The sequence below is a fragment of the Chiloscyllium plagiosum genome, chromosome 14, assembly GCF_004010195.1.
Source record: "Chiloscyllium plagiosum isolate BGI_BamShark_2017 chromosome 14, ASM401019v2, whole genome shotgun sequence".
Lineage (NCBI taxonomy): Eukaryota > Metazoa > Chordata > Chondrichthyes > Orectolobiformes > Hemiscylliidae > Chiloscyllium > Chiloscyllium plagiosum.
This window is the reverse complement of record NC_057723.1, coordinates 67,672,163-67,694,640: the sequence shown is the minus strand read 5'-3', so window position 1 is coordinate 67,694,640 and position 22,478 is coordinate 67,672,163. Positions and strand designations below refer to the sequence as shown.

General features: G+C 41.2%; 1 protein-coding gene across 2 annotated transcripts in view; it reads left to right on the top strand.

Moving 5' to 3' along the window:
• Window positions 1-22,478, top strand: part of LOC122556786 (serine/threonine-protein kinase 32A-like) — a 303,260-nt gene that overhangs the window by 38,352 nt on the left and 242,430 nt on the right. The window lies entirely within an intron of this gene.

The window sequence follows — 22,478 nt, the reverse complement described above, 5'->3', positions numbered from 1 at the left end:
TTCTCCCCACCCCCACCTTCCTCTCATTTATCTCTCCACCCTGCAGGCACTCAGCCTCTATTCCTGATGAAGGGCTTTTGCCCGAAACGTTGATTTTCCTGCTCCTCGGATGCTGCCTGAACTGCTGTGCTTTTCCAGCACCACTCTAAACTAGAATCCTCAATCCAAGTCTGTCTTCTTTGGCTTATTGTCTTGTCAAACAGCTCTCTCTGACATTGCCTGTTTAAGTGCTTTAAACACGTGTTGGTGGCCCTCCTGCTACACACATGGAACATCCTGTCTTAAGAACTCTCTCAGAGCTTTATAAGCAAAGTCTATTATACATGGTTCTTGGAAGTTAATAAATCTGAGGCATATTTGCAGGTCAAACTTTGACTTTGGGTGTAGCCATGCGTTGCACCATTTTGTCAGGGTCATCAATTTTGTCAGTGTCAGGACAGAACACAGAATACAGAATTTTATAGGTGGAGCTGAGAAAGTTGATCTGATGTACACTCACCTGGCATTTCTTGCTGTTGAAGACAGATCTGCTACAATGAGCTGCTGCCGTTAATGAATGGTGATTTTATCAGTGCTTTTGCCAGTTACTACAGTATTTTTGATAATGTTATACACATCAAGAAATATTTTTATGGAACTGTCCCTATGCTGCTGAAAAAGATCCCAATTAATGCACAAAGCCAAGTGTAGTATCTGGAACAATATCTTCCAAATGGTCCTATGAAGATCATGATTTCTCAAGATTCATTTGTCAAATGAACCAACCAGGATCCATGTTTGGCATAGATAAGATGATTTTAAAAAAAGGCTCTTGTGCATTTGGGATTTAATTTCTCTAATTTTGTAATTTTTGTGTAGGCATCTCTTTAAATGAGAACTAGATGTCATGGGTCAAAACATAGCTGGATTGTCCTTTTTCTTTCGTATTAATTGATAGAATGGCACAAGAATGGCATTGGGATATATATGACATATACTGCTGTTACACTCCACGTAGTCCAGTTACGTAGTCCAGTTACGTAGTCCAGTTTACTCTTAAGCTTGGCTTGTAAATGCATTACGTGAAGTGAACATCAATTGATGGAAATGCATCTCCTCTGAGCTATAGTATAATATCACTCTTGACATTTCCGGTGGTGTTAAACCTATCTAGATAGATTTTCTGAATTTAGGCTTTTCTTTTAAACAAAAGCTGGAGCTATCCTTTTATAGATTTAGCTTTTGCCATCTTGTGGACATCATACCAATCTACTCCCGTGGAGGAGGTTTTCTCTGCAGGCTGCTACTGCATTTTGTCTGCTTCCTCACCCGCCCCAGCCCTGTAGACATGCTGTGACATTCCAACCTACTGTATAGAGGTGGCAGAAACCTTGGTGACGTGTATAGTGGAGTTTCCCTTTTTCTGTCAGGAATTTGATGAGGTGGGTAGTGCATGCAATGGCCTGAAGTAGTAAAATGTAAATAAGTTCACAGACTTTCATGCTACTTGTAGGTTTTTGCAGCCTTGTGGACTTAGTGTTCTATTTTGATGTTCAATCTGAGAGTTCTTAGTCCATTCGGCAATATTTGAGGGACTGCTTCTCACTTTTTGGCTGTGCAGGTGCTAGATTAAGTACATGTCAGAGAACCACCGCATTAGTCTGCTCCTGGGCCTGTCCAAGGTGACCATTAAAAATCCATGTTACAGGCAGGTAAAGTAATTTTCACTTTCAAAAAAGCAATGAAATGAGAATGTCCTTCCTAGTGAGATGTTAGCATTTGAAATGCACTGCATGAAAGGTTATGGAAGTCAATTTAATAATAACTTTTGGAAATGAACATCATTTCGAGGCAAGATGATGTAAGGCATTGTGGTATTATCACTGGTCTAGTCATCTAAGACCCAGGTTATGTTCTGAGGACCTGGGTTCAAATCCTGCCATGGCAGATGGTGGAATTTGAATCCAATTTTTAAAAAATTCTGATGACCATGAATCCATTGTTAATTGACAGGAAAAACTCATCTGGTTCACTAATGTCCTTGATACAAGGAAACTGCCACCCTTGTCTGATGTACATGTGACCAGTAATGTGGTTGACTCTTAACTGCTCTCTGGGCAATTAGGATTGGGTATTAAGTGCTGGCCTAGCCAATACTTGAAAATGGCTATGGAGCTCTCTTTCAGAAAGCTGGCAAATGCCTGCTGGCTCAGTTGGTCTCCTTTTGTGCAATATGATTCTGTTAATAGTATTCCAATCTAAGTCTGGCAAAAAGGGCTTAAATTGGTATTTATTCCTTTTTTATTTGGAAGATGAAAGATTAGATTTATGAGGATCTGATCGCCACTAAAAGGGAATTGGGGAATGTCGCTGCTTTTAAATAAAGTGAATCCTTCAAAAGCAAAATTGCAGAACAGATCCCAGTGGCATTGCCTTTGCATTCTTTATTTAGTCTGTATCAATTGACCATCTGCAATTCTGATTTCATTACCTGTTGGCTCTGACATTCTCCTTGCCACTTAGGAATGCGTTCAAGTACAGAGGCTTACTTCAGTAACATTAATATTGCTACAAACCTGGATGATTCATTATGGTCTATACAATGTGCTCCATATCTTCCTTTTAAAAGCTGAGTTATTATGTTGGAACAAAAGCAAAAATTACTGGAGAAACTCAGCAGATCTGACAGCATCTAAAAAGAAAAAGCAGAGTTAATGTTTCAAGTCGAGTGATCCTCCTCCAGAATTGATTGTAGCTCGGAAAAGTTGGTATGTAAACTGAAGATGGAGTGGGGTGGGAGGGGTGAAGAGTAAACAATAAATGGCAATGGAGCCCAGAGAGATTTCCAGTGTCCGTAGTTCTTTTCTTTTATGTTTTACATTTTCCTCAGTATCCAGTGTTGATTTTACATGTTCTATCTTCACCTTATGATGTACACTCGTTACAAAAAATCCACACAAATCATACAAGGTCTATATAATTAGAGGCACCTTATGAATGACAAATAAACCCAATTCGATTAAAAGGGACTTAATGTTGGTGTATGGAATAGGCCACAGCACCACTGGGCAGGGGAAGAAAAATATTACCTAGGGGCACCTGCTCCCGACCCTTTTCAGGGATCGCTGCTGAATGTATGTGTTGGATGGGAAAAATCTTGTATCTATGATGCAGTCTAATATTGAATAGTCAGGCTTCTCACATGAAGTAGGGAAAACTGGAGGATGGTTGTAACCCATAGATCTACGCTCCTGCATCTTCTGGGAAGAAATGTGTAGTGACTGTTATGAGGTTAGCCAAATGGACCTTGTAGAATGAGTTCCTTGATTGTAGCTGTTAATCTGGTCCAATCAGGGAGCCCTAGTTGACAAAAGAGAAAGGGAGTGCCAGACATCCTGTTCACTCTGAGAGCAAATATTCTGCCACCTCTCACATCTTCCCTCACCCTTCAGCAAACCCGTTCAAACACAGGGCAAAAAATACTGTTTCCAACTGACTTATCACCTGAGATAACTGAAACTGAATACATATCCAACATTCTTAAAAGACAAGGTAAAGGACACACAAGTGTTTAGACATGTCTGAATTAATTGAATGCTGAAAATGTGCAGCAGTTTTCTTTGTTTTCAGAGAGGAAGAATGTGGAGCCAGGCTGCCACAGAAATATTTTTTAAAAATTTCATTATGTCGCTTGGTGTGTTTCCAGAAGTTTGGATTCTACTGTGATCCTGGCATGAAGTAGAAATGCAAATATATTTCTTCAAAAGAACAAATCATGTGTGAGACAGAACATGAGTAATAAGATGAGATTGAGTTGTGATTATAAACTAGGTTTTTTTTTCGAAAAAGGAATTTGTATTGAGGAGAGTTCATAGTGTGGCACTCTACATATAAATGTATGAGGTATTCATTATTTTCTTTCCTGTTTGAATAAAGTTATTGGTGTCATATTTTAAATGTGATTTTGGAACATTGCAGTTTTCATTTTTGTTCTTTGCAAAACTGTACCCAGGGAACATTCATTACTTGTCTACCACTGTGTATAGGAAATTGTGTTGTGGCATAAATCATCTGCCAATTAGTGCAAAAAAAAACTGCAAAGGGCCAATCCAGCAGTCATGCACTTCTGAATGTAGAGCTGTGTGCAAAGGAATACAGTTTAGAAAACTGGCATTACAGCTCTGTCTGTGATCCACATTCTTTGCTTGTATGGCTTTCTGCTTTCAGAACATGATTGATCGATATTGGATTTAACCAGCTGCGAGTTGATTTCATTGTTTGAGTGCAGTAAATTTTGCATCTGTGTTTTACATATAGTCAACACTCAATGGTGGTTAGTAACCATGGCAGTGCCATACCTTCCACCTTTATTTCTATGGTATATATAGATATTACAATATTTATTGTCAAATCAAGAGTGTACAACTCTTTGTGAAGAAGTAGACTTTGGATGTAAGCTTGCTCACTAAGCTGGAAAGTTTGTTTTCAGATGTTTCGTCACCATGCTAGGTAACATCAGTGAGCCTCCAGTGAAGCACCAATTGTATAGCCCACTTTTTGTTTGTGTTTAAGTTTCCTTGGGTTGGTGATGTAATTTCCTGTGATGATGTATTTCCTGTTCTTTTCCTCAGAGGGTGTTAATGGGATCTAAGTCAATGTGTTTGTTGAAAGTGTTCCAGTTGGAGTGCCATGCTTCTAGGAATTCTTGCGTGTATCTCTGGCTGCTTTGTCTTAGGATGGATGTGTTGTCCTTTCTCATTTGTATGTAAAGATACTAGCGAGAGTGGGTCATATCTTTTTGTGGCTAGTTGATGTTCATGTATCCTGGTAGATCGTTTCCTGCCTGTTTGTTCAATGTAGTGTTTGTTTTTTACAGTTCTTGCAAGGTATTTTGTAAATGACATTAGTTTTGCATGTTGTCTGTATAGGGTCTTTCAAGTTCATTAGCTGCTGTTTTAGTATGTTGGTGGGTTTGTGGGCTATCATGATGCCAAGAGGTCTGAGTAGTCTGGCAGTCATGGAACATGACGAAATGTCTGAAAACGAACCTTCCAGCTCAGTGAGCAAACTTACATCCAGAACCTCAACCTGAGCTACAAATCTTCTCAAAATTCACTAGAAGTAGAATTGTTTGGTGTGTATGGGTTTCTCTGACTGATGAACTGAGAGATGCAAAACCGAGGGATTGCAACCCCTCCTTTTGATTAGCAGATATCATAACAGTATAATCTGTTTGGTAGTTTTAAATTGTAAGCATTGAATGGACATAGAAATGTATTGGCAAAACTGACAATGAGAACAGTATGACTCTGAATATGTAAACCTAGTGATATTGCACATGTGGATTTATAATCAAGTGTAGTTTTCAGGTGAATATTTGAGACCAGAGAAAATAGGAATCCAGCCTGCAATTGTGTTGAGAATCCATTTGAAATTCATGCATTTTCCTTAATTTTTTGAGTGCCGTTATTGAATTCCATGTCCATGTTTGTGATGGAACTGCCTAAATCTACTTGTCACAGTCCAGTTGCATCTTCCTGCCAATTGTGGCACTGCACTTACAGGATGACTAGATTAACGGAGAGTTTTATTTCATAAATTGAGACTGGGAATTTATAATGACAAAAGTTGGTAGGCAATGAGTGAAATGCAAAACTTCTAATATAATCGTGGAGTATTGCTTCTGAGTTACAAATGCTTATGTTTAGAATGCAGTCTAGAGTTTCAGTATAAAAATAAAGGCAAGCTCTTCAGTGTTGTACTGAGGGAGTACTGAAATGTTTGAGATACCTTCTTTCAGTATAGACTCAGTTCCAAATGCACTTAATATACATGCAGACAGCCAAGCGGCAACATTACAAATCCAAAACTGAGTTACTTCAAATGGACTCTAATGCCACTTTAATACTAATGAATTCCAATTGGATGCTTAAATCAGCTGCTGGAGGCAACGCCGGCTCTGTTATCAAATAATCACTTGGTAGTACAGAACTTGGGTCTTGCTGGTAGCCAGCATGAAATACTCTTTAGTTCTGTTAAGAACAACAAATAACCTTCAGTTGAATTTATATTTTGTTGGTGAAGAAGTGTGGCAACGCACTTTAGTTTCATTTTAGTCTTTCAGGGGAGTTTATGTTTATACACATTTTAATGATGTTTCAAACCTTTGACATGACAGTACAGTGCATCTTTAAAACAAAGTAGAAGACAAAAAAATCTGCTGTTGACAAGTGACCGTGAGTCCAGACACAGAAACAGAACAAGGGTGAAGGTTTGTTAGCCTGTATGTCAGTGTGCCAGAGGAAGGAGGAAAGGAGACAGACAGGAAGCTGGAAGAACACAGCAAGCCAGGCAACATCAGGAGGTGGAGAAGTTGATGTTTCAGATGTAATCCTTCGGGGGGAAAAGCAACTTGATAGCTGAGTTTTAGAAACTCATGGTTGTTCCGAAGTTTAAAATTATAGTGTGTTTGGTTTGTAGTTTGATTTGGATATCTTGGAAGTCATCTGATGGAGAGGAAAAGCATGCAAGAAATTTGCCAAAAGGAAACCAGTTGTTGCTGTTTCAGCCTGATTCTGAACAAAGAACTTTATGGTGTACATAGTGGCAATTAATTACTGAACTTTAAGTGTTTGTAAGGATATTGTTACAATAAAAAGGGAGATAGTGTGAAATGGATTCTTCTTCTATTCAAACCTTTCTTTATCTGGTGTAATATACTTTGTTTTTCATTGTTTTATTTATGGAGTAACAGTGGTGTAATGGTAATGTCGTTAGAATTGTAATGTGGACCCCAGACTAATGTTCTCGGGCCATAGATTTTATTTCCACCATGGAAGGTATTGAATTCAAATTTCACCAAAATTTGGATTTTAAAAACTAGTCTAATGGCAACAGACAAACAATGTTGATTGCCATAAAATAAACTCGTCTAGTTTGCTAATGCCCTTTAGGGTCAGAGATCAGCCATCCTGACCAGGTCTGGCCCAGACATGACTCTAGATCCATGGCAAGGCGGTTAACTCTTAACTGCAACAAAAACAGAAATTGCTGCAGGAACTCAGCAGGTCTGGCAGCAGCTGTGCAGGAAAAGCAGAGTTAATGTTTTAAGACTAGAAATGTTAACTCTGCCAGTCTTGCTCGAAAGTAATGTCTGTTTTGCTTCAGATCTCCAGCATCCGTAGTTCTTTATTTTATTGGCTATTAACTGCCCTCTGTCCTAGCAAGCCACACAATTGTATCAAATAATTAAACAAAGGAATGAAACCAGGTGGACCTCCTGGCATCAACTTAGACATTGGAAATTACTGCAACAAACATACCCCTACAAATCCCTCCTCATCAACATCTGTGAGATTTGTGCCAAAATTGGGAGAACGATCCTGCAGATTCGTCAACCAATAACCTGACACCGTTATCATAAAAAAAACATATTTGACACTCACTGTCCCAGACACCACCATGTCCTGTCCCACTGTCAGGACAGATACACCATAACAGGCAACATAATGGTCCACAGTTGAGAAGGAGTTGTTCTTGGAGTCTTCAACAGTGACTCCAGATATTTTGAAAACCTCTTATTACTGTCTGCCCTAGTTGTTGAACAAGTACTCTTCCATGCTGAATGCCACTTAGAGGAAGCACTAAGAGCAGCAAGGGGCACAGAGTGCCCATAGAATATGTTAGCAGTACCACTACTGATAGAGCTGGCCAAATGCTACAGGGCATGACTCCTAGACTGGGTCCGTGGCAAGGGGCAAGGGACATAATAAAAGGAAAACATTTACTTGACCTCCTCCTTGTCCAAATATCTGTAGCAGATGATCCATCATGCCAGTATTGATAGGAGTAACCAGCACCTGGTCCTTGTGGAGACTAAGACCTGTCTTCACGTGAAGGAAATTCTTCATTTATATTGTTTGGCACTCTCACCATGTTAAATGGGTAGACTTCGAACAGATCTAGCAGTTTAAAATAGGGCATTCTTGAGGTGCTGTGAACCATGAACAGTGGCAGCAAAATTGTATCCAACCACAAACAACTTCATGGCTCAGAATATCTCCCACTCTGCCATTAAAGCAAGAGGTCAACCCTGGTTTAATGAAGAGTCAGGACTGCATGCCAGCAATACTAAGTCTACGTAAAAGCAAAAAGCTGTTCAACTGGTGAAACCATAACACAGGACTACTTTCATGCCAAAAAGTGGATACAGCATGCAATAGATCTAAGTAGTCCTGCAACCAAGCTTTACAATCTGGTCACACGCAGTTGAGCATAGTGGTAGACAATAAAAATTAACAGGAGGTGGAGCCTGTGCAAACATGCCATCTGAAATTATGAGGGAATCCAGCATGTCAGTGCGAAAGATACGGCTGAGTATTTACAACAACGTTCAGCCAAAAGTGTCAAGTATCCAGAGATGATCCATCTCAGTCTCCTCCAGAAGTTACCAGCATCATAGATGCCAGTCTCAACTAATTTTATTCACTCCTGATATCAAGAAATGGCTGAAAATACTGCAAAAGCTTAGAACTCCTACAACATTCTAGCAATTGTAGTGAACACTTGTCCCAGAATTTGCTACACCCTCAAGCAAGCTATTCCAGTACAGCTACAACCTTTGACCTTGGTCGTGGTCCAAATAAGTATAGATAAAAGAGCTGAACTCAAGAGGTGAGGTGAGGATCACTATCCTTGATATCATTCAATCAAGTTCAGTATCCAGGATCCTGTGCAAAACTAGAGTCAGTGAGAAACAGAGACAACTCCCTGGTTGCAGCCATTTCTGGCACAAAAGATGGTGGCTGTTGTTGGAGTTCAGTCATCTGCAGGAGTTCCTTGTGGTCGTGCTCGAGGTCCAGCCATCTTCAGCTACTTTATCAATGATCTTCCTTCCATTATAAGGTTAGAGGTGGGAGTGATTGTTGACATTTACACAATGCACAACATTCACAACATTTCAGATAGTGAAGCAGCATGTGTCAGTATGCAGCAAGACCTGGACAACATCCAGGCTTGGGCTGATAAATAGAAAATAACATTTGTGCAAAGCATGTGCCAGACAATGACCAATTTGACCAATGACCAATGATCTGCAACAAGCAAGAATTTAATTTTTGCACTTTCACGTTCAGTGGCATTACATTGCTGAATTCCCCACTATCGATAGTTAGCATTGATCAGAAATAGAACTGGACCAGCATAAAAATACAGTGGCTAAAAAAGCACTGCCGTACGCAGCACATCTCCTGACTCCCCAAAGCTTGTCTGCCATCAACAAGACACAAGTCAAGAATGTGATGGAATAGTCTTCACTTGCCTGGGTAAGTGCAGATCCAACAGCACTCAAGAAGCATGACACCAGGGCAGAATAAAGCAGCCCACTTAATCAGCATCCAATCCACCACTCTCAACATTCAGTCCTTTCACTACCAACACACTGTGGCAGCAGTGTGTACCATCTACAAGAACCAAAGTTGCTCCAACGACACATTCCAAACCCACAACCTTTAGTGCCTTTTCAAGGATGAGGGTAACAGGTACACCATCAACTGTAAGGTTTCCTCGAAGTCGCACACTATTTTGACTTAGAAGCCTATGTTGTCATTCCTTTACTATCACTATTTCAAAATTCTGAAGCTCCCTGACAACACTGTGGGCGTTCCAATACTACATGGCCTGTAGTGGTTTAAGAAACAATTAAGGATGGACAATAAATGCTCACCTAGCCAGTGAACTGCACATCACATGAACAAATTAATTTATTGATTTTGTTTTATTCTTTATTTTAAAACATTAGCTTTCTGGGATTCTGAGACCTCCCTCCCGGCACTTGTGAGAATGACAATAGATAGTGTGTTTGCCATCCTGCCATAGTCACGTTGAAATTTTGGGCAGGAAAGGTCTGGCATGGGTATGGGTGATGACTATGTCTTTTATCAAAGCTGTGATCTTAATCGTAAATTGAACTATGGCATTTTACAGTACTACCTGGTTGGTTTCAGACTAAAGCCAGCCAGATTTGCAGCTTGGAGTTGTACTGCATTGTCAATGGCCTAGTTTTATGCCTGTACATTCACATTTCAGCTTGGAAGTCAGCTCAGTGTGTAGAATTCTCATCTATACAGCAATCTACTTATTAAAAAATGCCTTTAAAAATATTTCTGTCAATTGGGTATATCTCAATTAAAGTTGGATATGCCATTCTGAAGCTGGAGAGAGTCTTATATTAACTGTACTTATAACTCTATTGTAGTGTTTAACTTCGAGTTGATATGATAAAATTCAAACAACTGCAGAGATTAACCGACCTAATATTTCTTCAAAGTCCTATAAAGCACAATGAAACAATCTTAATAACCTCTGACAATGTATATTTCATTTTATTGACTGCCATGAGGGACATTTATTATCAATGTGTTCATTTGATGAATAATTTATGGCCATTCCAAGAATTGTTTCGCTTACTGATGGCCAAAAATAAAACAAGAGACCTAGGTTCAAGTTCCACCTGCTCCTTTGTTTAAGGTTGAAAGACACAAAGGACTCATCTGTTTGATTGAGGAGCCCTCACATGGAAAATAATGTTGCACATGTGAGCAATGAAGGCACAATGAAAGCATCCGCGAGCTTGAATCCAGGACCGGGCAAATAAAATTGCTTGGGCAGTGAATGTTCTAGATTCACTGGCAAGTGCACCTCCACTTAGAATTAGACACATTTTCAGAAAGAGGAAAGACAGAAGAGTTTTGGTGCAGGATTCTGAAGTGGGAAGGGAAAATGTGGGGTGCTACTGAAGTGACTAAATGTTGCAGCTGGAATAGAACAAAAAATGGCGATAGTGTGCACATAGATTTTGAGGCTGGAAAAGCATGTAGAGGGAGGGAGGTCAGGCTGGTAAGAAGAGCTATCAAAGGCAAGGTTTTTTAAAATTTAATGTTTGTCAGCGCAACATCGAGGGTCAAAAGGCCTGTACTGCACTGTACTGTTCTATGTATTTTTCTGATCAACCTGTTCAGAGAGATGTTATTACACACCTCTGGGACAGATAGGACTTGATTCTGGGTCTCTTGGTCCATAGGTAGGGATGCTACCCTGAGCCACAAGAGCACCTAGGGCATGGATTTTGAATCTGATATATGGCTGTGTTCAGCTGTGGTTCACTTGGTCACCCACTCATGTCTGAATCAAGAGGTTTTGGGTTCAAATCCAGCTCCGGGGCTTCTGCACAAAAATGGAGCACTCCACTGCAGATGCAGTGCTGTGGCAACTTTATACTGTTAGAAGAGTAGCTTTTCAGTTAAGCCAAGGCCCCACATTTCTGCTCAGGTGGATGCAGAGTGATTAAACTTGATACAAAATGGCTGACACGCAAGCACAGATATGGCCAGTGACATCATTGGGCCCTGACAGAACAGGCCGCTGTGGATGTGACTGTGTGCGCTCTATTCTGTGCGCAGTAGAGTGAGTGCCATTTCCAGCTTCTGTGGCCTTGCCAATCATCCTGGAGGGAAGGGGTGTCTAACTGGAGTCAGGGATTGGGCTTTCATTGAGCCTGTTTTCTACACCCTCCGTGTTGCTATCCATGTTGTTCTCACTTCCCTTGTACAAGCTGAAGTCCCACCTGATTTAAGAAGGCCACCATTATCCCAGTATGTAAGGAAACACGTACAATGTGCCTTATTGACTACCTCTCATGGAGTGCTTTGAGAGGCTGGTCATGGCCCACATCAATTCCAGTCTCTCAGCCTGCCTCAATCCTCTACAGTTTGCCTACTGAAATAACCAGTCCACAACTGAAGCCATTTACCTAGCCCTGCATTCGTCCCTGCAACATCTGAACAATGAGGACACCGATATCAGATTCCTGCTTATTGACTGCAGCTTCATCTTCAACACCATTATCCCCTCCAGACTGACCTCAAAACTGGATTCTCAGCTTTCTGACCCACAGACTGCAATCAGTGAAGATAGGCAATTGCACCTCTTCCACGATAACACACAACACTGCCTCCCTCCCTCCCCCCCACCCCCAAAGGAAGCATTCTCAGCCCCTACTATGCTCCCTGTGTTGCCAAATTCTGGCCAAATGTCATCTTCAAGTTTGCTGACGGCACAGCCGTGGTAGGATGGATATCAAACAACAATGAGTCAGAATACAGGAGGGAGATGGAGGGCTTGTTGACCTGGTGCAATGAAAGCAACCTCTCTCTCAACGTTGGTAAAACTAAATAACTGATTATTGACTTCAGAAAGAGAGGATGAGAACATGACCCCCACCCCTCACCCCTGCCATCTACATCAACAGAGCTGAGGTTGAGAGGGTGGAGAGCAGTAAGTTTCTAGGAGAGACAATAACCAATAACCTGTTCTGGACTTCCCACAATAGTCAAGGAGGCACAATGTGCCTCTTCTTCCTCAGATGTCTCAGGAAATTTGACATGTCCACAAGGTCCCTCACCAACATTTACAGATGCATCGTTGAAAGCATATTGGCTGGGTGCATAACGGCCTGGTATGGCAATTACTCTGTCCAGAACCCTAAAAATCTACAGAAGATTGTATGTACAGCCAACCTTCCATCCATGGACTCTATTTCCACGTCCCATTACCACGGAAAAGCTGCCAACATCATTAAAGACCCATCGCACCTTAGCAGCACTGTTCTACAACCTCTTCCTTCAGAAACTTGAACACATGCACCAGCAGCTTCAAGAACAGCTTCTTCCCTGCAGTTATTAGACTGATGAATGGACTGAAATGTTGATTCTTCTGCTCCTCGGATGCTGCCTGACCGGCTGTGCTTTTCCAGCACCACACTCTCAACTGATGAAAGGACTTGCTAACTTCAAATAGTACAGCAATTGCTAATGTTGATTTTGCCTGTGTGACGTAACTTGTATGTCTCTCCAGTTTTTTTTTCACAATATGATCTATATGTCCATGCTTACTATTCATCTGCCTGTACTGCTCGTAAACAAAGCTTTTCAGTGTACTTAGGTTTACGTGACAAGTAATCAATCAAATCAAATCAAATCATCTCCACCCATCACTTCCATGCTGTCAGGCCTTCACAGAATGCAAGTGCACCCTTGTGCCAACTAGTGGTGGCTTTCTCATTTACCATGCCTGTGGCTTTAAGAGATTCCAAGGTACTATTTCCAGAAAGAGTGGAGGAGTTATTCCTGATACCGTGGTCAATCTTTATCCCTCAATCGAAATCGCAAACAATTATCACCTTGCAGTTTGTGTAGTTTTGCTGAGTGCCAATGCTCACTTAACTGTTCTATTCCTTACAACAGTGTACTTCAAACAGTACTTTATTGATTGCCAGTCTTTATTTCATTCTTTCCTCCTTACTTTCGTTCTTTCTCTCTTCAATAAGAAGTTAGGGAGCATTGTGTTGGTAAGGAATAGCATTTTGGCAAAGGAATTTTGCGCAAGTTGGAATTTATAAAGAAAAGTTGTCATGAGGCTTGTGTCAACATGTGGGTCTTTCAATGGCATTAGGGTGAGCTGGAGGTGAATATTATTAGGCAATAATACATGGAGTTTACATCTGAAGTTGCCCCATTTTAGCATTGTTTTTTATTGTCAGTTAGTTATTTGAATTCGAAACCTTGATAAGCGGCACAAGATTAATTTTTTTTCATGTAATTGACTACAGTACCATTCCAGGTTGATTTGGCAGGAAATTGACCCCTCACTCAGACTTGAGGCTGCACCATGGAGCCCCACATACCAGACACCAGACGATCCACTGGAGCTGCCAGCTGCCACTGACTCCAGGTCTAGTGCACTGGACACAATGGAACTATCTCACAGAGCTCAGCAGCCTGCCTTAATCGTCTGGCCCTTAAGCAGCAGTCACAACTGAGCCTTAGCACTCCCTGTCCCATCCCACTTCCACCCCACCCCTAATAATTCCATTGTCAGAAAGCCCACTCCTGGGGGTAAAGTTAAATGTTACGTTATTTATATGTGTCTTTTTAAAAATGATTTTCTTTTAACAGTTATTTCATTTACCAATGTCGGAATTTAGTCATATAAATCACTGTATTTTAACTTTGACAGGTTAGGTGTCGTGCTCAATTTTCCCTTCCGCCTACGGAAGGGCCACCAGAACCTAATTCCAGCCTTGACATTGATTCCTTTGGAAGTCAGTGCTTCACTTAAAGGCTTTTTGCTTAAAGTCATAGTTTTCAGGAATGCTATCTGACTTTGTGAGGGCAGGCTGTACAAGCTATTGCAGATGCCGAAAATCTGTAATCAGCATAAAAATGCCAGAAGTACTCAACAGCTCGAGACAGCATCAGTGAAGTGAAACAGTTAATATTTCAGGTCATGTTGGCCCTTCTTCAGAACTGAGGGAAGAAATTTAACAGGGTGGAATGGGTCAGGAAGAGTAAAAAGGGAAGGTCTGTAATGGGGTAAAGGGTAGAAGAGACTAATAAGAAAAGATTGCACGATACACAAGCCAAAGATAGTGTGAAAAGGTATAGTTAAGAAACAGAAGATATGTCCTGATTAGTTGTGAATGACTGCTAGCAGCCTTATGGATGCAATGTGGAGAACTAGGAAAAAAACAAGATGTAACCAAACCAGCAACAAAAACAGAATGAAACAGAATGAGGTTTAGGAACATAGGAGCAGGAGCAACAGTGAGCCTGCACTGCCATTCGATATGAATGTGGCTGATCATCCACTCCATTGCGTTTTATCCAGTACAGTATTCGCTTAGCTGTTAATGTTATTAATATTTAGAAATCAGTTGACCTTTACTTTCAACAAATTCAAAGATGAAGCTTCTGCAGCTCTCTTGGGTAAGCATTTGCAAAGATTCACAATCCTCTGAGGAAAAAATAAAACTCACCGCAATCCCAAGTGCTTCCTCCTTATTTTGAACTTGCATTCCCCGGTTCTAAATTCCCCAACCAGGGGAAACATCTTAGTGGCATATTTTCATTCTTTTCTTTAAGTATTTTGCAGGTCTCAATGAGATCACCTCCTGTTTTTCAAAATGCTAGCGAACACAGGCCAACTTTGCTCAATCTCTCTCAACACCCCAAAACAAGTCTGGTGAACCTTCGTTGCACTCCCTGTATGACCATAATATCCTTTCCATGATAAGAAGACCAAAAGTGTACATCGTACTCCAGGTGCCATTACTCCTGTACGCATTCTCTTGAGCCTTTCTGAAGTTGCAAATTAGGCTTCTGTGATGAAAAGTAAACAGATCCCTTGGTACATGTACACTTTCTAATGTTTTGAGAAATAGTCTGTTTCTCCTGCCAAAGTGGATAACCTCACATTTTTCCTAAGGTTAAAATCTAACTCTATGTTGACTCCAGAGAGATGGTCAAAGATTCCTTGAGCTTTCATTGAGCCTCTTTGGAAAATTGCAACAGGCCAAGAACAGAAGGGGCAGAAACAAAAAAAAATGGAAATTGCTGGAAAGATTCAGAAGGTCTGGCAGCATCTATGGAGTGAAATCAGAATTAATGTTTCAGGTCCAATGACCCTTCAGAAGGGCAGAGTTGCTTGCTGGGTGATGCTTTGTGGATCACCTCCTTGCAGTACTCGAGCAATACCCTGAGATTCTTGCCACTAGTCATTTACTGCTATTCATCTGTGTCTACAGCAAGGGACATGTAAGCAATGACCAATGAACGTCATGGATCTGGAATTTAGAAAAGTTTGTTTATATCACTGTTTTCTCACTGGAGGATAAATTCAAAGTCAGAATCCCAAGAATAATAATGAGAAACTTGAGATATGATTTGGCGATGCCGGTGTTGGACTGGGGTGTACAAAGTTAAAAATCTCACAACACCAGGTTATAGTCCAACAGGTTTAATTGGAAGCACACTAGCTTTCGGAGCGATGCTCCTTCATCAGGTGGTAGTGGACCTGATGAAGGAGCGTCGCTCCGAATGCTAGTGTGCTTCCAATTAAACCTGTTGGACTATAACCTGGTGTTGTGTGATTTTAAACTTGGGATAGGTACAGATTAATAGAAATATCAATTTAAACTGTTTTTATCATACACAGTTAAACGCATCCAAAGACTGAAGACAGTAGTTCTGTCTGAAGGCCCATGGTGGAGTATACTGAGACTCAGAAGTTACTGTGCTATGCTTCAGAGCAAAGTGAAGACAAAATGATTTGAATTGTAAAGCTAGGAACTGAAGAAATGAGTGGATGTACCTCTGACTCAGTCTCTCACTCACTGGTCAGCTACTCAGCTCACTCACTCTCAGGCATTCTCTCATGCCACTATCTCTTGCAGTCCTCTGAGGTTTGGTAATTAATATCTCTGAGGAGCTGTATAGGATGGCTGTTCCAGCTGTTATATGCTGTGCTTTCTTGCAACTACACAACTGCTGCTCCTTAAGAACTCCCTGTTCTTCCTTCTACAGTCATCACTCAGACCACTGGAGACATGTGGCCTGACTTTCAGCCGTATCTTTGAACTTCCTCCCTCGGTTGTTGCTAAAACATTGCCCCTCTACTGGTTGGGGAGTAATCTGCCATTGGCACCATGCCACCAGCCTGGAAAAAATGGGCTGTAATAGGGTGTTTGAATATTTACATTTGATTTCTTATGGCGGAAATCTGTCCAAAGCAGATCCCATTATTGGTAAAATTCTGTTATATAGTCTGACAAAATTCTTTTGATCATTGACTGCGTGGTAAGATGGAAAAACAAATCGCGCAGAAGTCTTGTGTTGCGTCTACCACACAGTGTGTTTTAACTCTTATACCAGTGAAAGACCTGAGTCTTAATAATACTGAACAATAATATTTATTTATTTAACACAATTAATACCATAACAACAAAATATACTTTAAACTAACAATTTACTCTACAAATCTATCTGTGCTTTAACTTAACTATGGATGATCATATACCATCACACTAGAACTTGGCCTTGCTGCATGTGGTGATGTCGCCTGGTTATCTCCCATTGATCTCAGGGGTGCCGTTTCCTCTTGGTGGTTATTCTCCAGTTACCGCTCCTGAGGGTGGCGTTGCAGCGATTTGTATACTCCAAAGTATTCACATCCTTATGGAGGGTCTTAACTGTCCTCCAGTAGATGGATCAGGCTCGATCACCCTGATCGATTGCACCCAAACAGGCATGTTAATGGCAGGGTGGTCCCTCGGCCTTCATTCCTGGAGGTGTTGGGTGCATGTAGCCTCCTCCAAATAAGCATGAGAGGCGCCTCCATATATACCTTGATGTTTCTGATCACCCTGAGAATGACATTTCATTGACTCTACTCAAACCCAAATTCGAGTGGGTGTTGTAGGGTCTGCAGCTATCAAATTTGTTTGCAAACTGTCTATTGGTAGCAGCAGCCTGTCTGGATTCTGCAGCATGTTGATTAACACAGTCACTTTGGTCAAGGCTGCATTCCATTTCCCAGCATGCTTTAACCATTGTCCATCTTTTGTAACTCCATGATAAGTTCATCATTTTCCATCATATGTTCAATCTTTTGAGTGGACCGTCCGACCACACCTGTCAGTGTTGCCTTGCTGAGGTACAGATGTGACTCACTGTACCTTGTTTGTCTCCCAACTAGTTCTTTTTCACGTGTTGCTTAAAAAAACTGTTATGATAATGGTAATGGACTAAAATGATTTTTGAAAGGAAAAATGCTAACCTAAAATAGCTGCCATGATCACCTGACCACAGATTGAGGCATATCTTGTGAAGGAGGAGAAAGTGAGGGCTGCAGATGCTGGAGACCAGAGTTGTAAAATGTGGTGCTGGAAAAACACAGCAGGCCAGGCAGTATCCGAGGAGCAGGAGAATCAACGTTTCGGGCATAAGCCCTTCTTCAGGAAATCTTGTGAAACAAGTGTGAGTTATACAAAATTACTATTTCATCTAAGAATAGTGATACCAGACAATTAAGTCAGTGTAATGAAAATCATACCCTTTTTAAATCAGATGATAATTTCATTCACTGAGAAATGAAATATTCACCTGCCAGCTAACTAGCTAGGAAAGACAATGGAATTAGACTCCGGAATACAGATTGAACTGTATTTGAACAGCTGCTTTTCAGTAGCAGAGTAGAGATAATAAAGAATTATGTTGTGGCTGTTACAGGGCATTAGTTAGAACATTTTGGAATACTGTATTCAATTCTGGTCTCCCTGATATAAAAGGTATGTTGTTAAACCTGAAAGGGTTGGCAGGATTTACAGGGATGCTCCTGGGTTTGGAGGGCTTGATGTATAGGGAGAGATTGAATAAGCAGGGGCTATTTTCCTTGGCTGAAGGGTGACCTTATGGAGGTTTATAAAATCACGAGGGACTTTACTGGGGTGAATAGCCAAGATCTTTTTCCCATAGTAGGGGAATCCAAAACTAGAGGGCATAGGTTTAAGAGGAGAGGGGAAAGATATAAAAGAGACTTAAGGCATAACTTTTTCATGCAGAAGGTAGTGTGTGTATGCATGCCTGAGGAAGTGGTGGAGGCTGGTACAAGTATAACATTTAAAAGGCACCTGGGTGGGTGTATGAATAGGAAGGGTTTAGAGCGATATGGGCCAAATGCTGGCAAATGGAGCCAGATTAATTTAGGATATCTGGTCAGCATAGATGAGTTGGACTAAAGGGTCTGTTTCTGTGCTGTAGAACTCTATGACTTTAAAGTTAGTTTATCTCCCTCTGTCCCTCTGTTCATCTCTTTCATTATTTCAGATGTTGCTTAGGAAAGCAACCATTTGCTGAGAGTCAAATATATCGACAGATGCTGTTTTTACTCTGGATACAACTTAGCAATTGATCAACAGTAACCTCAGGTTTATAATCTAATACCTCAATGAATCTAAGAGTTGCTAAAATGTGTAGCTTTACTTCAGACACTTGCCTTTTACATTTTTTCGCCTATGTTTGTGTGTGATGTTGTGATTTTACTTTTTTCTATCTGGTTATAAACATTTATTTCTCTTTCCCTCTAGAAAAACCTTAGTAATTGGTTCCATCAGTGTTTGACAAACAATGAATGGAACTCAATAGAGCTTTGAGCAATGTTGGCAATGGCAAGATTTGTGCAGAATTAAACTTGAAGTCTCATGCCATTTTTCTCTACATCAGGAGAAATTGATATATACTTTAAGCTTTTGCTGTGCATGTAGTGAATTCCTCACTAGGCAATGGTGTTGCCAACTGCTTTATTAATGACAAAGCTAACCTCATTAATATTCTGCTTACTATCTTAGCAGATATGTCAAATAAGCTAGTTGTCAAACAATCTCAGCATACTAATTCAGAGCAGGTACCTGAGCACTTCAGTTCACCATTTCCTCCAAAGGACCTCAATGATGGACACCAGGCACATGCTATGCACACTGGCCACATTCATGCCTCATCCAGTAATATTGACATCCAACATGCCAACTCTAAGAACCCTCATGCACATCTTCAAACCATTATCTGTCTACTTCTGCATTTCAGTGCTGCACCTTGGATCGCACTAGCAATTGCCATTATATTGTAATGTAACAGCAATGATACAGCTCCTGGATAGGAGCAGGCTACATCTCTGCACTGTTTGTTTGCTGTCATAGACTCAGATTGAGTGAACACTATTTGGATGCTCAAAGCACCCCTTCCTTGTGTGCTTTGTCTCCTCAGCCAGAACCACCAGATTATTATTGCTATTGTCTTGCCTTGCAGTTTAGTGTAGACACAAGGGCAGGAACCTTGTCATGGTTGTCAGCAGGCCTCAGTCAATTCAAGGTAGGCAGCCTTTGTTTTGGGGGTTCTGACACAGCAGGTCACTGCACCAATTCGGGGCATGGATACAGTCTGTAGGCTGCTCAGGTGGTCATGGTGACAATCCTTTCCACATGGGGTTGGGAAGTGTTGTAATGCAGTGTTCGTGTAAGCCAGAACTGTCCTGCAGTATGAAACTGAGCCAGAAGGTCAGGGTTCAAGTCCCTCCCCCATCACCAGTAGTCTGTCACTGCCTTATTCAACTAAGTTGATTAAATAATCTTGTTTACATATGGGGAGAGGAGTCAACTGGTGGGCAGTCCACTATATGTGTTGAGTTAGGCTTATGAGGGTTTTTTGCCTCCTGGTGTGAGAGAGTGGTAAGAGATGAAAATGGCTGGCACAGTTGGTGCAGTTGGGGAGGTGACCAGAGTGAATGAGGAGGAAGGGCATGCAGGGTTAATGGGATTGGGGATGGGTGACAGTGAATGAGGGAAGGTGTTGCAGGCAATAATGAGAGTGATATAGCGTGAATCTTGGTGAGAGGTGAGTGTAATAGCTGAGTTAGAGTGAGTGTGTGGTAACAGAAGATGGTGGCACTTATACTGGCATAGTGAGAAGGACATTGACCTTCTGACATTGCTGGGTATACCTCCAGGTGGCCACCTGCACTAATCAGGTGGCAACTTCAGACTAGGCTGCTATGGTGTCATGGCCTCCACTGCTAGTCCTAGAGGAAGAGGAAATGCAGTGTCTCCATGCAGCATGATGTACGGGTCCCTCCCACAGTGTGGTGACAAGACCCCACCCTGCCCACTGCATGCAGTATCTGAGGCCAATGTCAGGAACCACAGAGGGCCCATCTAGATTCATGGTACTTCCCAGGGTGCCCAACAGGTTTTTCAAGATAGCGTGAAATCCAGTGATAGTAGATAGCCAGTGAGTTATTCTATGAACAGTGCATGGTAGATGGGGCGAGAATTGGCATGAGAGATGCCATTAGAGGCAGGGTAGGTGGTTAATGAGGTGCAACAGAAATTGCTGGAAAAGCTCAACAGGTCCGTGGAGAGAAGTGACAGTCAGTGCCAGACCTGCTCAGCATTTTCAGCAATTTCTGTTTTTGTTTCTGATTTCCAACATCTGTAGTTCTTTCGGTTTTTAGTTAGTGAGATGCATTTGGTAAGTTATGGTGAGAATTCTCACCCAGCCTCACAGCAAGAATCACTCCAAAACTTGACACAACTTGCAAATAATCAAAAAAAAGATTTAGTCCTATGTTTTAATTGCTGTGTGCTAAACAAGAAAGAAAATCACTTGTTGCAAAAAACAAGAGAGGGAGTTAAAAAGAGGAGAGCTGATTTCTCTCTCTCTCTTCACGTGGTCATAACAAGGCGCACTAGTAAATATATCAACAATAAATGTTGGAATAAAACAATCTTTGACTGGAGAAGTAGTTTCTTGCAAAATCTTCCAGTTCAGTTATCTGTATTTTGAGCAACAGCGGCGAGTGCCAAATAGGAACCCTAGATGGGTCAAACTGTGGTCCGTAGTCAGGCCTGCTCCAGCTTCTCAGCCAAATAGTCATTCTTCGTATGCGAGCTTAAAGCCTTGGAGAAGGATCTGTCATCTGGGATATCATTAAACTTCCCTTTGCGTGGGAAGCAAATCACATAGCACTCATAATATGAATAATCAAGAGGGGAAACTCCAGCTGGTTTGTTTTTCCCTCCTTTCCTAGCACAAAGGCACTGAGGTTAATATTAGTGTCTAATTGAAGAAGTCCGTGAACTAAACACAAACCACGGGTTGGCTACACCTTGATTCTGTTCTGTAATACGTGTTTTCACATGTTTTTTCCAACTTGGTCTCGTTTTGTTTTTTTTGGGTGCTCATCTGAATTTCTGCTGTGGCTAGAATGACGTATTTTTACAGTTGGAGAGTTTGTTCAGGGATTGAGAGATATCAGTTCTATTGATCATGGAGAGCATAATAAAGTGAAAACGATAGGTCTCTTGTGGTGCAGTGGAAATGTCCCGACCTCTGTACCATGAGTCCCAAGTCTCACCTGCTTGGAAGATGTGTATTAATATCTCTGAACAGGTTGCTTACCAAAAATCTAAGGTGGAAAGGACAGTTTTTAAATAAAATGCAAATCTCTGATAGATACCAGTGAATGTTTCGATGACGAGCACAAAATGTGCATAAGGCCATGCACCTTATTGAGCCCAATCTCTCCAATGTACCATGCCAAACTTACATTATTACGGCATCTTACATCTCCAGATTCAACACAGTTGAACTTTAGAGTTTAATCTGAATAACATTAACACCCATTGATGAGTATATATTATAAGAGGAAGCTAATTAGGAAAAAGGAGTAGGAAGATATATTGATAGGGTTTAATGAAGGAAGGTAGAGGAAATTCTTGTGGCGCATAAACACCTACATGGGCCAATTGGGTGGTGTGCTCATTGTTGCATAAACAAATCAATTTCTTATCCAAAACCACGAGTTTTTCTTGATGAGCTCTCAGGCAACTTGATCTTCCTTATCCTTCTAATGTGTGAGGTGTCAACAGGAAGGGCATGCAAACATCAGTTAGACTCATAGAGATGTACAGCATGGAAACAGACTGTGCAGTCCAACCCGTCCATGCCGAACAGATATCCCAACCCAATCTAGTCCCACCTGCCAGCACCCAGACCATATCCCTCCAAACCCTTCCTATTCATATACCCATCCAAATGCCTCTTAAATGTTGC